Here is a 12,282-nt window from a genome sequence, read left to right as displayed (position 1 = left end):
GATCTGAGAGACAGTTTGTTACAATTTCTGTTCTTTTACATTTATTTAGGAGAGCTTTACTTCCAAGTATATGGTCAATTTTGGAATAGGTGTGGTGTGGTGCTGAAAAAAATGTATATTCTGTTGATTTGGGGTGGAGAGTTCTGTAGATGTCTATTAGGTCTGCTTGGTGCAGAGCTGAGTTCAATTCCTGGGTATCCTTGTTGACTTTCTGTCTCGTTGATCTGTCTAATGTTGACAGTGGGGTGTTAAAGTCTCCCATTATTAATGTGTGGGAGTCTAAGTCTCTTTGTAGGTCACTCAGGACTTGCTTTATGAATCTGGGTGCTCCTGTATTGGGTGCATATATATTTAGGATAGTTAGCTCTTCTTGTTGAATTAATCCCTTTACCATTATGTAATGGCCTTCTTTGTCTCTTTTGATCTTTGTTGGTTTAAAGTCTGTTTTATCAGAGACTAGGATTGCAACCCCTGCCTTTTTTTGTTTTCCATTTGCTTGGTAGATCTTCCTCCATCCTTTTATTTTGAGCCTATGTGTGTCTCTGCACGTGAGATGGGTTTCCTGAATACAGCACACTGATGGGTCTTGAGTCTTTATCCAATTTGCCAGTCTGTGTCTTTTAATTGGAGCATTTAGTCCATTTACATTTAAAGTTAATATTGTTATGTGTGAATCTGATCCTGTCATTATGATGTTAGCTGGATATTTTTCTCGTTAGTTGATGCAGACTCTTCCTAGTCTCGATGGTCTTTACATTTCGGTATGATTTTGCAGTGGCTGGTACCGGTTGTGCCTTTCCATGTTTAGCGCTTCCTTCAGGAGCTCTTTTAGGGCAGGCCTGGTGGTGACAAAATCTCTCAGCATTTGCTTGTCTGTAAAGTATTTTATTTCTCCTTCACTTATGAAGCTTAGTTTGGCAGGATATGAAATTCTGGGTTGAAAATTCTTTTCTTTAAGAATGTTGAATATTGGCCCCCACTCTCTTCTGGCTTGTAGGGTTTCTGCCGAGAGATCCGCTGTTAGTCTGATGGGCTTCCCTTTGATGGTAACCCGACCTTTCTCTCTGGCTGCCCTTAACATTTTTTCCTTCATTTCAACTTTGGTGAATCTGACAATTATGTGTCTTGGAGTTGCTCTTCTCGAGGAGTATCTTTGTGGCATTCTCTGTATTTCCTGAATCTGAATGTTGGCCTGCCTTGCTAGATTGGGGAAGTTCTCCTGGATAATATCCTGTAGAGTGTTTTCCAACTTGTTTCCATTCTCCCCGTCACTTTCAGGTACACCAATCAGACGTAGATTTGGTCTTTTCACATAGTCCCACATTTCTTGGAGGCTTTGCTCGTTTCTTTTTATTCTTTTTTCTCTAAACTTCCCTTCTCGCTTCATTTCATTCATTTCATCTTCCAGGGCTGATACCCTTTCTTCCATTTGATCGCATCGGCTCCTGAGGCTTCTGCATTCTTCACGTAGTTCTCGAGCCTTGGTTTTCAGCTCCATCAGCTCCTTTAAGCACTTCTCTGTATTGGTTATTCTAGTTATACATTCTTCTAAATTTTTTTCAAAGTTTTCAACTTCTTTGCCTTTGGTTTGAATATCCTCCCGTAGCTCGGAGTAATTTGATCGTCTGAAGCCTTCTTCTCTCAGCTCGTCAAAGTCATTCTCCGTCCAGCTTTGTTCCATTGCTGGTGAGGAACTGCGTTCCTTTGGAGGAGGAGAGGTACTCTGGTTTTTAGAGTTTCCAGTTTTTCTGCTCTGTTTTTTCCCCATCTTTGTGGTTTTATCTACTTTTGGTCTTTGATGATGGTGATGTACAGATGGGTTTTTGGTGTGGATGTCCTTTCTGTTAGTTTTCCTTCTAACAGACAGAACCCTCAGCTGCAGGTCTGTTGGAGTACCTGGCCGGTCGTGTGAGGTGTCAGTCTGCCCCTGCTGGGGGATGCCTCCCAGTTAGGCTGCTCAGGGGTCAGGGGTCAGGAACCCACTTGAGGAGGCAGTCAGCCCGTTCTCAGATCTCCAGCTGCGTGCTGGGAGAACCACTGCTCTCCTCACAGCTGTCAGACAGGGACATTTAAGTCTGCAGAGGCTACTGCTGTCTTTTTGTTTGTCTGTGCCCTGCCCCCAGAGGTGGAGCCTACAGAGGCAGGCAGGCCTCCTTGAGCTGTGGTGGGCTCCACCCAGTTCAAGCTTCCAGGCTGCTTTGTTTACCTAAGCGAGCCTGGGCAATGGCGGGCGCCCCTCCCCCAGCCTCGCTGCCAACTTGCTGTTTGATCTCAGACTGCTGTGCTAGCAATCAGGGAGACTCCGTGGGCGTAGGACCCTCTGAGCCAGGTGCGGGCTATACTCTCCTGGGGCACCGGTTCCTAAGCCCGTCGGAAAAGCACAGTATTCGGGTGGGAGTGGCCCGATTTTCCAGGTGCCGTCTGTCACCCCTGGAAGGGGAACTCCCTGACCCCTTGCGCTTCCCGAGTGAGGCAATGCCTCGCCCCTGCTTCGGCTGGCGCACAGTGCGCTCACCCACTGACCTGCGCCCACTGTCTGGCACTCCCTAGTGAGATGAACACAGTACCTCAGATGGAAATGCAGAAATCACCCGTCTTCTGCATCGCTCGCGCTGGGAGCTGTAGACCGGAGCTGTTCCTATTCGGCCATCTTGGCTCCTCCCCCTAGATCACGTTTTAAGCTACATTTCAGGGCAGGAAATACATACATACATGTTTACATATTTTATATTTTAGTAATTTATAAATTTCAGAGTCTATTTGAGGCAAATTTAATACATTCAGTAAATAATTTTGTGACTGTTTTTCCTCTTATTTTAGATAACTCAAGGGATGAACTGTGATATTTTGCTTTTTATACCTGTCCTATTATGAAATATGAAAATTCATATTTGTTCTTGTAGACTTATCAGGAGAATAAGGATTAAAATTTGATTTTCAATAATTATGTTACTCATTAAATTTGCCTTTCAGTTGTCACTGTCACTTAAAGCTTTTTGACTGTTGTATTAATATGAAAATAAAAATAATATAACGCTAACCATAACCTTTGTAATATTGTCATAAATTTAAAAACTCAGATAATATTAATGATGTAAAGTGACATCAATTTTAGGAAGGTTCCTCCCATTATCCCTTTTCTTGACATCAGCACCATCCTGGTCTAGGCCCTTATTGTCTCACGTTTGGCTCTTTACAGAAACGTTCCCAACTCTTCCCCCTACCTCCAACATCTCCTCCTCCATGTCCTTCTGCATTTTAATGCCAGATTAATTTTTACAACCAATTTTATTATGTAAAATTACTACATAATAAAATTATGTATCATTTTTAATAATACATAATTGGGAGCCTTCCTTACTGCCCACCACTGAAGTTTAAGCAGCTCAGTCCAGCATCCAGTGCTGTCTACTATGCATCCTCTCTCCTCTTACTCTTTTATTTTGTTAGGATTTTAATGCCATATTTACTTAGTCCTATAATTGTATTATTAATTTTTCTCTTATTTATTTTTATTTTTTATTATACTTTAAGTTCTAAGGTACATGTGCACAATGTGCGGGTTTGTTACATATGTATACATGTGCTGTGTTGATGTGCTGCACCCATTAACCTGGCTACATTACTTAAAAAGTCACTCTTGATCACATTACAGCCCCTAAATTCTTGTCATAGCACTTAGTCTGTCTGGTATCTTCTTTTTTTACTCCCTATTTCTCTCCTTTCTTTTTAAAATGTCTCCAATTACCATAATATAATTGTAGGAGTGTGGAGACTTTCTCCAACTTGTTCACTTACATATGCCTAGAAATTTGAACAATGCCTGAAACTAATAAGTGCCCTACAAATATTTGTTGAATAAACAAATAAATCAGTTCCTCCATCTTGAGTAAACTATAATAAGCATTTCAGTGTGGATCCTTTCAGTCTTCTTTCTCTATACTTACTATGGTCATTTAAAAATTTTGAATCCATTGTTTTTACTTTATTGATTCATCTCAAAATCTGCTAATTACGTAGCTGGAACCTCAGGGGAGATAATTCTACATCCTCTCTTTCAAGAAGCTTAACATTGTTATGTGTGAATTTGATCCTGTCATTATAATGTTAGCTGGTTATTTTGCTTGTTAGTTGATGCAGTTTCTTCCTAGCATCGATGGTCTTTACAATTTGGCATGTTTTTTCAGTGGCTGGTACCAGTTGTTCCTTTCCATGTTTAGTGCTTCCTTCAGGAGCTCTTGCAGGACAGGCCTGGTGGTGACAAAATCTCTCAGCATATGCTTGTCTGTAAAGGATTTTATTTCTCCTTCACTTATGAAGCTTAGTTTGGCTGGATATGAAATTCTGGGTTGAAAATTCTTTTCTAGCCTCTAGCTAGATTGGTTTGAAAGCCAGGGCTTTAATTTCAATTTTATGAGTAATGATTGCTTTTAAGGAAGGTATGTGAGTGATGTCATTGGACTATTATTTTTAAAATATTTTTCTGACTTCTCTTTGTGAAGAAGACTGTAGCAGGGAGGAAAACTATTGTGGTGGTCTAGAGAGCAGATCATGGAGAACTGGACCATGATGGTAGCAATAAAGAGGGAGAGATGGAAACATTCAGAAAATGTTTTGGAGAGTGAAGTGACAGCATTTGGTTAGAGATTAAATATGAGTATTGAGAAAGATTGAGTAATCAGGGATCAGGTTGGAACAGGAATGGAGGGTTGAGGAAGGGTGGTATCCCTTCACGAAATGGAAGAATAAGGTAGAGTAGGTTGAATGCCGGGGAAAAATCACTGTTTCTGTTTGGTCCTGTTAAATTTGTGATGCAGACTAAGCATCCAATTAGAGATATAGAATAGGCACTTGTTTTTAATTTTGGAGTTCTGGGGAGATTAGCAGATGCAGAGCTGGAGAGAAACATTTTGGAGTTGTTGATATGTAGATTCTATTTATAGCCATGAGACTAAATAAGATCACCTTGGAAGACAGTATAGCAAAGAAAAACAAAGAGAGAGAGAAGAGGAAAGAGAATTTTATTAGATACCTCAAAGGAGAAGAGCTACAAAAATTTTATAGATAACATCACAGGCAAACAAAAAAAGAAGAAAGAAGGAGAAGGAGAAGGAGAAGGAGAAGAAGGAGAAGGCAAAGGCAAAGGCGAAGAAGAAGAAGAAGAAGAAGAAGAAGAAGAAGAAGAAGAAGAAGAAGAAGAAGAAGAAGAAGAAGAAGAAGAAGAAGACGGAGAAGAAGACGGAGAAGAAGAAGGAGGAGGAGAACAAATAAATTGTGATGTGATGTGTCTTGGTCTGTTCAGGCTGCTATAACAAAATGCCATAAGGTAGGTAGCTTATAAATAACAAAAATTTAATTTTCACAGACCTAGAGCCTGGAAAGTCCAAGATCAAGGTACTAGCAGATTTGTTGTCTGGTGAGGGCTTACTTTCTGGTTCCTCAACATTTCAACATTGCCTTTTTGCCATGTACTCTCATGGTGAAAAGGGGAAGCTAGCTCTCTGGACTCTACTTTATAAGGCACTAATTCCATTCAGGAAGGATGACAATTTTTTTTTTATTCCCCAGTACAAAGTAGTGTCTGTCCATAGCTTCATTATTCAAACTATTTATTACTAAATAGCAACAATCCAATTTCTACTAGAACTTAGATAAGTTCCCTGAGAGAATTAAATTTTATTTATTTTCTATTCCCAATGTACTACCTAGAAAGTGTTTGATCAATAGAAGACATTTAATAAATATTATGTTTAAAATTATATTATGAATGTCTAACAAGATGGGATCATATTTTATTCATCTCTATATCTCTGAAATCTAGAACAATGTCTGGTTTAGATTATCCATTCTTTCATTTCCAGGGTATTTATTGAGCAACTACTATGTGGCTCACATAGTTCAAAGTGCCTGTAACTAAATAGCAAACAAGATGTCAGAGCTAACAGTCACATGGATACTGAATAAATGTCAGTTGTATTTATCTGTTTTTATATAAGTCAGTTAGAGCTCTGTCTTCCTATAAGCTTGGCATTATGGAAAGTTGTATCTCTCTTGATTCTATCCTTGCTTGCTACATTCCCTTGTCTGGGCACAGTAATTCTGATTTTGAAATTGGAATAACCACTGCTGCTCTTGTCATTCAGAGAGTATTTTTAGAAACAACATAAACCCCTTGTCTAAAATAATTCTAACCAAAGAAACAATTTCATTCACCAAGGTGGTATTGGCAATTATACCATATAATTGCCAGTACTTAGATAGTATGCTACAATAAGGATGGTGATTTTTATTGTTTTGTTAACTTCTATATTTTCAGAACTTAGAGTAGTGCTTGGCATAGAAAAGTTGCCCCCCAAAATTTGTTGATCACATTTGTGAATAAAGATAAGTCTTGTATCAGCATTAAATACAAGTTTTATGGATGAAATATTATATAAAATCATTTTTGTGGAAATAATAGTAGTCATGGGAGCCAAAATATGCAATACAAAATGTAAAACAAACAGAAAATTTAGGATAATTTTATAATTAAAATATTTCTTGAGTTAAAAGGTAGAGGAGTTGGGTTCTGGGTGCTTTGCCACTAACTTGCAATATGACCTATGTCTCATCTTTTTAAACTTTATGAGCCTCAGGTTTTTCATCTGTGAATTAAGATGTTAAAATCGATTTTAAACTTTCTTCCAACATCAGTTTGAAATCTAAATGATTGTTTAATCTAAAAGGAATGGTACCTGGTGGGATTTATATAAAGCCTCATTGAACTATTCTATAGGCTATCTCAATAAGTTATGAGCCATTTCCCCACGTTCTAATTTGATTACTGTCTCATACGGAATGAGGGTGGTAGATGAGCAAGCAGTAAGACAAACAGCAATGTTACCTTACAGGAAAAACTGTTTCCACATGAGACTAACTAAAAATGAAAATAAAACAAATAGCTAAGGGGTGGGGAAGTAGGAACGAAATAAACTGATGCATTTTTGTCTCCATCTTATATAGTGCAATTGAATTTAGGTTATCAATATCAGGAAAAGGTTAGATGAACATAGATTGATTCAGGAAAGCTGACTTTCTTTTCTGAGAAATCTCTCTTAGAATTTCACATTTCTAACATACCAGCTCTATTACTTATATTTTAATAGTGGTAAATCTTAGTAGATATATTACTTATATTTAATATATAATGATTTCAGATAAATTTCCATAAATGGGTAGAACAATGCCTTTGAAGCCATAAAATAAATAACAGTGATATTTAGTTTCTTTCTGTGCTTAGTTCTCTTGAGAATTAACACTTGCAAAACACATAGCTCACGTTATTGAGGATTGCATTGGGGAAGTCTGCAATTGCCATTTATCAAATATATAGCTATTAGAAGCTTTCATTTGGAATGAGAAAGCTTGGACAAAAACAAAGATTTACTCTGGAGTCTGAAATAGACAGACAAGAAGTGTAAACAGTAAGCAATCTTTTCAGATTGATTTTATTTTGGCTCATGTCCACAGTCAGTGTCACTGATGTATGGTTTCCCCAGGATTCATGACATGAAATCTCTATATTAAGAAATCTTTGTAAAAATAAACAAACAGAAAGTACTTAATGTGTGTTCTTCTCATGTGATTCTGGCAATGTGACACTAGGCATATTTTTATATATTTCATAGTTATATATCTGACTGTAACTTTTTTAAAGGATCTGATTCTGTAAATACATTTTAAGGGTATATAAAGTTAACTTAAATTCAAAATATATTCTGCTTGAATTATTTCAATTTTAGATGGTTACCAAAATACAAAACCGCAAAAAATTATAAATATTTATGTTTGGATTTTCAGTAGAAACTTTTAAGAAGCAAATGACTTTGATTCATTATACTTTGGGCTGGTTAAGGAAATTAGGTGATTTGTATAATTCTTCTAAATCCCTTTTTAAGGGATGAAATAAAAAGTTTATGACTAAAAAAAAAATGACCTCTCAAAAAATTCAAGATACTTATTTTTAAAGAAAAAGCCTATGATTAGTAAGTGACATAACTACAGTGAAACTAACTTTAAAATAAAATTTTAAATAAATTTCAAGTGCATCATATGCTTCTTGAAGCTAATTCTAGTTAATTTTCCAACTTTGTATCTGAACCTAGCCTCTGTTGTCTAAATGATTGATTTTGATGTGAGTTTCAACACTCGTATTGCATGTTGATTTCTTTAGACATCTCCCTGATTTTTTATTCACGTCATTTCAAGGAAATTATAGGAAATTATTTTATTAGAGTTTATATTTTATATTTCTTCAATTCAAATGCTTCAACTATAGTTGTCTTGCTTAAAAAGGGCACCTTATTCAATAGCAAAATTATCCTTTCTATTTATACAGTTAGTTCTTCAAAGAATACACCCAGTCCTTAGATCGTCAACTTTAAATTCTCACCTAGTTATCACCAAATTCATTCAGCTATTAATTTCATCTATAGATTTTTTTTAGTGTCTTATTATGTGTTGGGCACTGTGATGGTTAATACTGAGTGCTGACTTGATTGGATTGAAGGATGCAAAGTATCGATCCTGGATATATCTGTGAAGATGTTGCCAAAGCAGATTAACATTTGAATCAGTGGACTGGGAAAGCAGACCCACCCTTAATCTGGGTGGGCACAATCTAATTGGTTGTCAGTATGGCCAGGATATAAAGCAGGCAGAAAAACATGAAAAGGATAGATTGGCTTAGCTTCCCAGCCTACATTCTTCTCCCATGCTGGAAGCTTCCTACCCTGAAACATCAGACTCTAAGTTCTTCAGCTTTGGAACTTGGACTGGCTTCTTTGCTCCACAGCTTGCAGATGGCCTATTATGGGATCTTGTGATCATGCAAGTTTAATACTCCTTAATAAATCCCTTTATATCTATTTATCTATCCTATTAGCTCTGTCCTTCTAGAGAACGCTGACATACAGATTTTGGTACCAGGAGTGGTTCTAGAGGAACAGAATATCAAGGATAGAGATTTTTCATTGGTTTTGGGGTTTCTGGAGTTGGCTGCTTAATATAATTAGGCCCCAAAATGCTAAGGACTGTACTTCTAATGGTATGGAGAACACTTATAGTCTTTGGTATGAACTGTTTATAGAGTTATGCAAAATATATCCATTTGTCACTCCTGAATCACCGCTCATGAGAGGCATGGAGTTTAGTGACTCTTATACATAATACCTTTGACAATATCTGGAGAACAAAGGAATACAATGAAATTGGTTGGTTGCTCCTAAGTTCACTGGACAAAGCAATGAAGGAAAATGATAGGCTGAGGAATTCTATCTCCCGGCTTCAGAAGCAGATACTGAGCCTCAAATCTGCTAAAATTGCCCTGAGTGAGAGTCTTCTTTCCTGCAGAGAAAGAGCTGAAATTGTAGAAAAACAGACACAAGCTCTTATCATGCAAGTAGCTGACCGTCAATGAAAGGTGCATGCAAAGCCTCTCCAGGTGTCTACTGCTAAAATGAGGGCATTGATTGGAAAAGAATGGGACCCTACAACTTGGAATATGGATTTGTAGGAGGACCCTGATGAAGCTGGGGACACTGAGCTTGTAAACTCTGATGAATCTTTTTACCAGAAGAAACAGCTTCCCCATCCCCACTAGTGAAAACATCCCCTTCCCAACCCATGCTGACATCAACCTTTCCACCTTGTCTGAGCAGATAAACCCTGCACTGCCTGAGGCAAGTTATGGCCTCTCCTGAGGCAGTTGCCAGGCATGAAAATGTTGATTCTACTCAGGAGCCATCCCCAACACCCCTGTTTGCTTCTAAACCTATAACTAGACTAAAGTCCCAGCAGGCCCCTAGAAGTGAGATTGAAAGTGTGACCCATGAGGTGGTGTACTACACTCGAAAAGAACTGCTTGAGTTTTCTAATTTATATAAGCAGAAATCTGGAGAGCAGGCATGGGAATGGATATTAATGATGTGAGATAATGGTGGAAAGAACATAGATTTGAATCAGGCAGAATTTATTGATTTGGGTCCCCAAAATAGGGATTCTGCATTTAATGTTGCAGCTTGGGGAATTAAAAAAGGTTCTAATAATTTATTTGCTTGGTTAGCTGAAATATGGATTAAAAGATGGCACACTGTGAGGAAGCTGGAAATACCTAATTTTCCTTGGTGTAATGTAGAGGAAGGAACCTAAAGGCTTAGGGAGATTGGGACAGTGGAATGGATTAGTCACTTTAGAACTACTTATCCCAGCTGTGAGAGTCCAGAAGATATATCCTCGAGCAATGCCTTGCAAAATAGATTTGTGAGGACAGCACCTGCATCTTTGAAGAGCCCTTTAACTGCTCTTCTCTGTATGTCAGATCTCACAGTGGAAACCACAGTAGCTGAACTACAAAATTTTAATACAATAGGAATAATTGTAGCCCGAGGTGGTAGGGGCCAAGTGGTGACACTCAACCATCAAAGGCAAGGTGGGCCTAGCTACCTTAATGGACCAGCAGAGGCAAAGCAGCAATCAGAATAGTCTGACTAGTGTAGAACTCTGGCATTGGTTAATTAATCACAGTGTTCCTAGAAGTGAAATTGATAGGAAGCCTACTGCATTCCTGCTTAATTTATATAAGCAGAAAACTTCAAGGTTGAATAGACAAAAGACTAATTTGAATTTTAAAAACACAGAATCCCTCCCCCTCTATCAATTTCCAGAGGTGAGCCAGTTTACAGACTCAAAACACCTTCAATGAAGGTGAGGCCAGGTCCCCTTGAGGAAGGACCCTACTATACTACCAACAATTTATGCTCTTAATCTTTCTCCCATCCTTCCCTAAGGAGACCTCTGGCCTTTTACCAGGGTAAGTGTGTACTGGAGAAAAGGAAATGATCAGACATTTTGGGGACTACTGGACACTGGCTCTGAGCTGACATTGACATCCTTAGCAGCTGGCAGAACCCCCACATTGACTCCCTGACTAGCAGGGTGAGGGCTATTATGGTGGAAAAGGCCAAATGTAAGTCATTAGAGCTGCATCTACCTAGAAAAATTGTGAATCAAAAACAATATCGCATTCCTGGAGGGATTACAGAGATTAGTGCCACCATCAATGTCTTGAAAGACACAGGGGTGGTGATTCCTGCCACATCCCTGTTCAATTCTCCCATTTGGCCTGTGCAGAAGACAGATAGATCTTGGAAAATGACAGTGGATTATCATAAGCTTAATCAAGTAGTGACTCCAATTGCAGCTGCTGTACCAGATGTGATTTCATCACTTGAGCAAACTAACACATCTCCTGGTATCTGGTAGGCAGCCATTGATTTGGCAAATGCCTTTTTCTCCATTCCTGTCCATTAGGCCCACCAGAAGCAATTTGCCTTCAACTCACAAGGCCGACCTTTACTGTCCTACGATGGGGTATATCAACTTCCCAGCTTTGTGTCATAATCTTATTTGAGAGATCTTGATTGCTTTTTGCTTTCACAAAATATCACACTGGTCCATTACATTGATGACGTCATGCTAATTGGATCCAATGAGCAAGCAGTAGCAAACACATTGCACTTACTGGGGAGACATTTGCATGTCAGAGGATGGGAAATAAATCTGACTAAAATTCAGGGACCTTCTACTTCAGTAAAATTTGTAGAGGTCCAAAGGTGTGGTGGCCTGTTGAGATGTTCCTTTTAAGGTGAAGGATAAGTTGCTGCATTTAGCCCCTCCCACAACTAAGAAAAAGGCCCAATGCCTGGTGGGCCTATTTGGATTTTGGAGGCAACACATTCCTCATTTGGGTGTATTATTCTGGCCCGTTTATTGAGTAACTCAAAAAGCTGCCAATTTTGAGTGGGGTCCAGAATAGGAGAAGGCTCTGCAACAGGTCCAGACTGCTGTGCAAGCTGCTCTGCCACTTGGGCCATAAGACCCAGCAGATCCAATGGTGCTTGAGGTTTCAGTGGCATATAGGGATGCTGTTTGGAGCCTTTGGCAGGCCCTCATAGGTGAATCACAGTAGAGGCCTCTAGGATTTTGAAGCAAGACCATGCCATTCTTCTGTAGATAACTACTCCCCTTTTGAGAGACAGCTCTTGGCCTGTTACTGGACTTTGGCAGAAGCTGAATGTTTGTCATCAAGTCACCATGTGACCTGAACTGACTATCATGAACTGAGTGCTTTCTAACCCTTCTAGCCATAAAGTGGGTCATGCATAGCAGCAATCCATCATCAAATGGAAGTGGTATATTTGGCTTGAGCAGGTCCTGAAGGCACAAGTAAGTTATATGAGGAAG

The sequence above is a fragment of the Pongo pygmaeus genome, chromosome 5 (assembly GCF_028885625.2).
Source record: "Pongo pygmaeus isolate AG05252 chromosome 5, NHGRI_mPonPyg2-v2.0_pri, whole genome shotgun sequence".
Taxonomy (NCBI): Eukaryota; Metazoa; Chordata; class Mammalia; order Primates; family Hominidae; genus Pongo; species Pongo pygmaeus.
The sequence above is the reverse complement of the archived record's forward strand: the minus strand, read 5'-3'. Positions refer to the sequence as shown.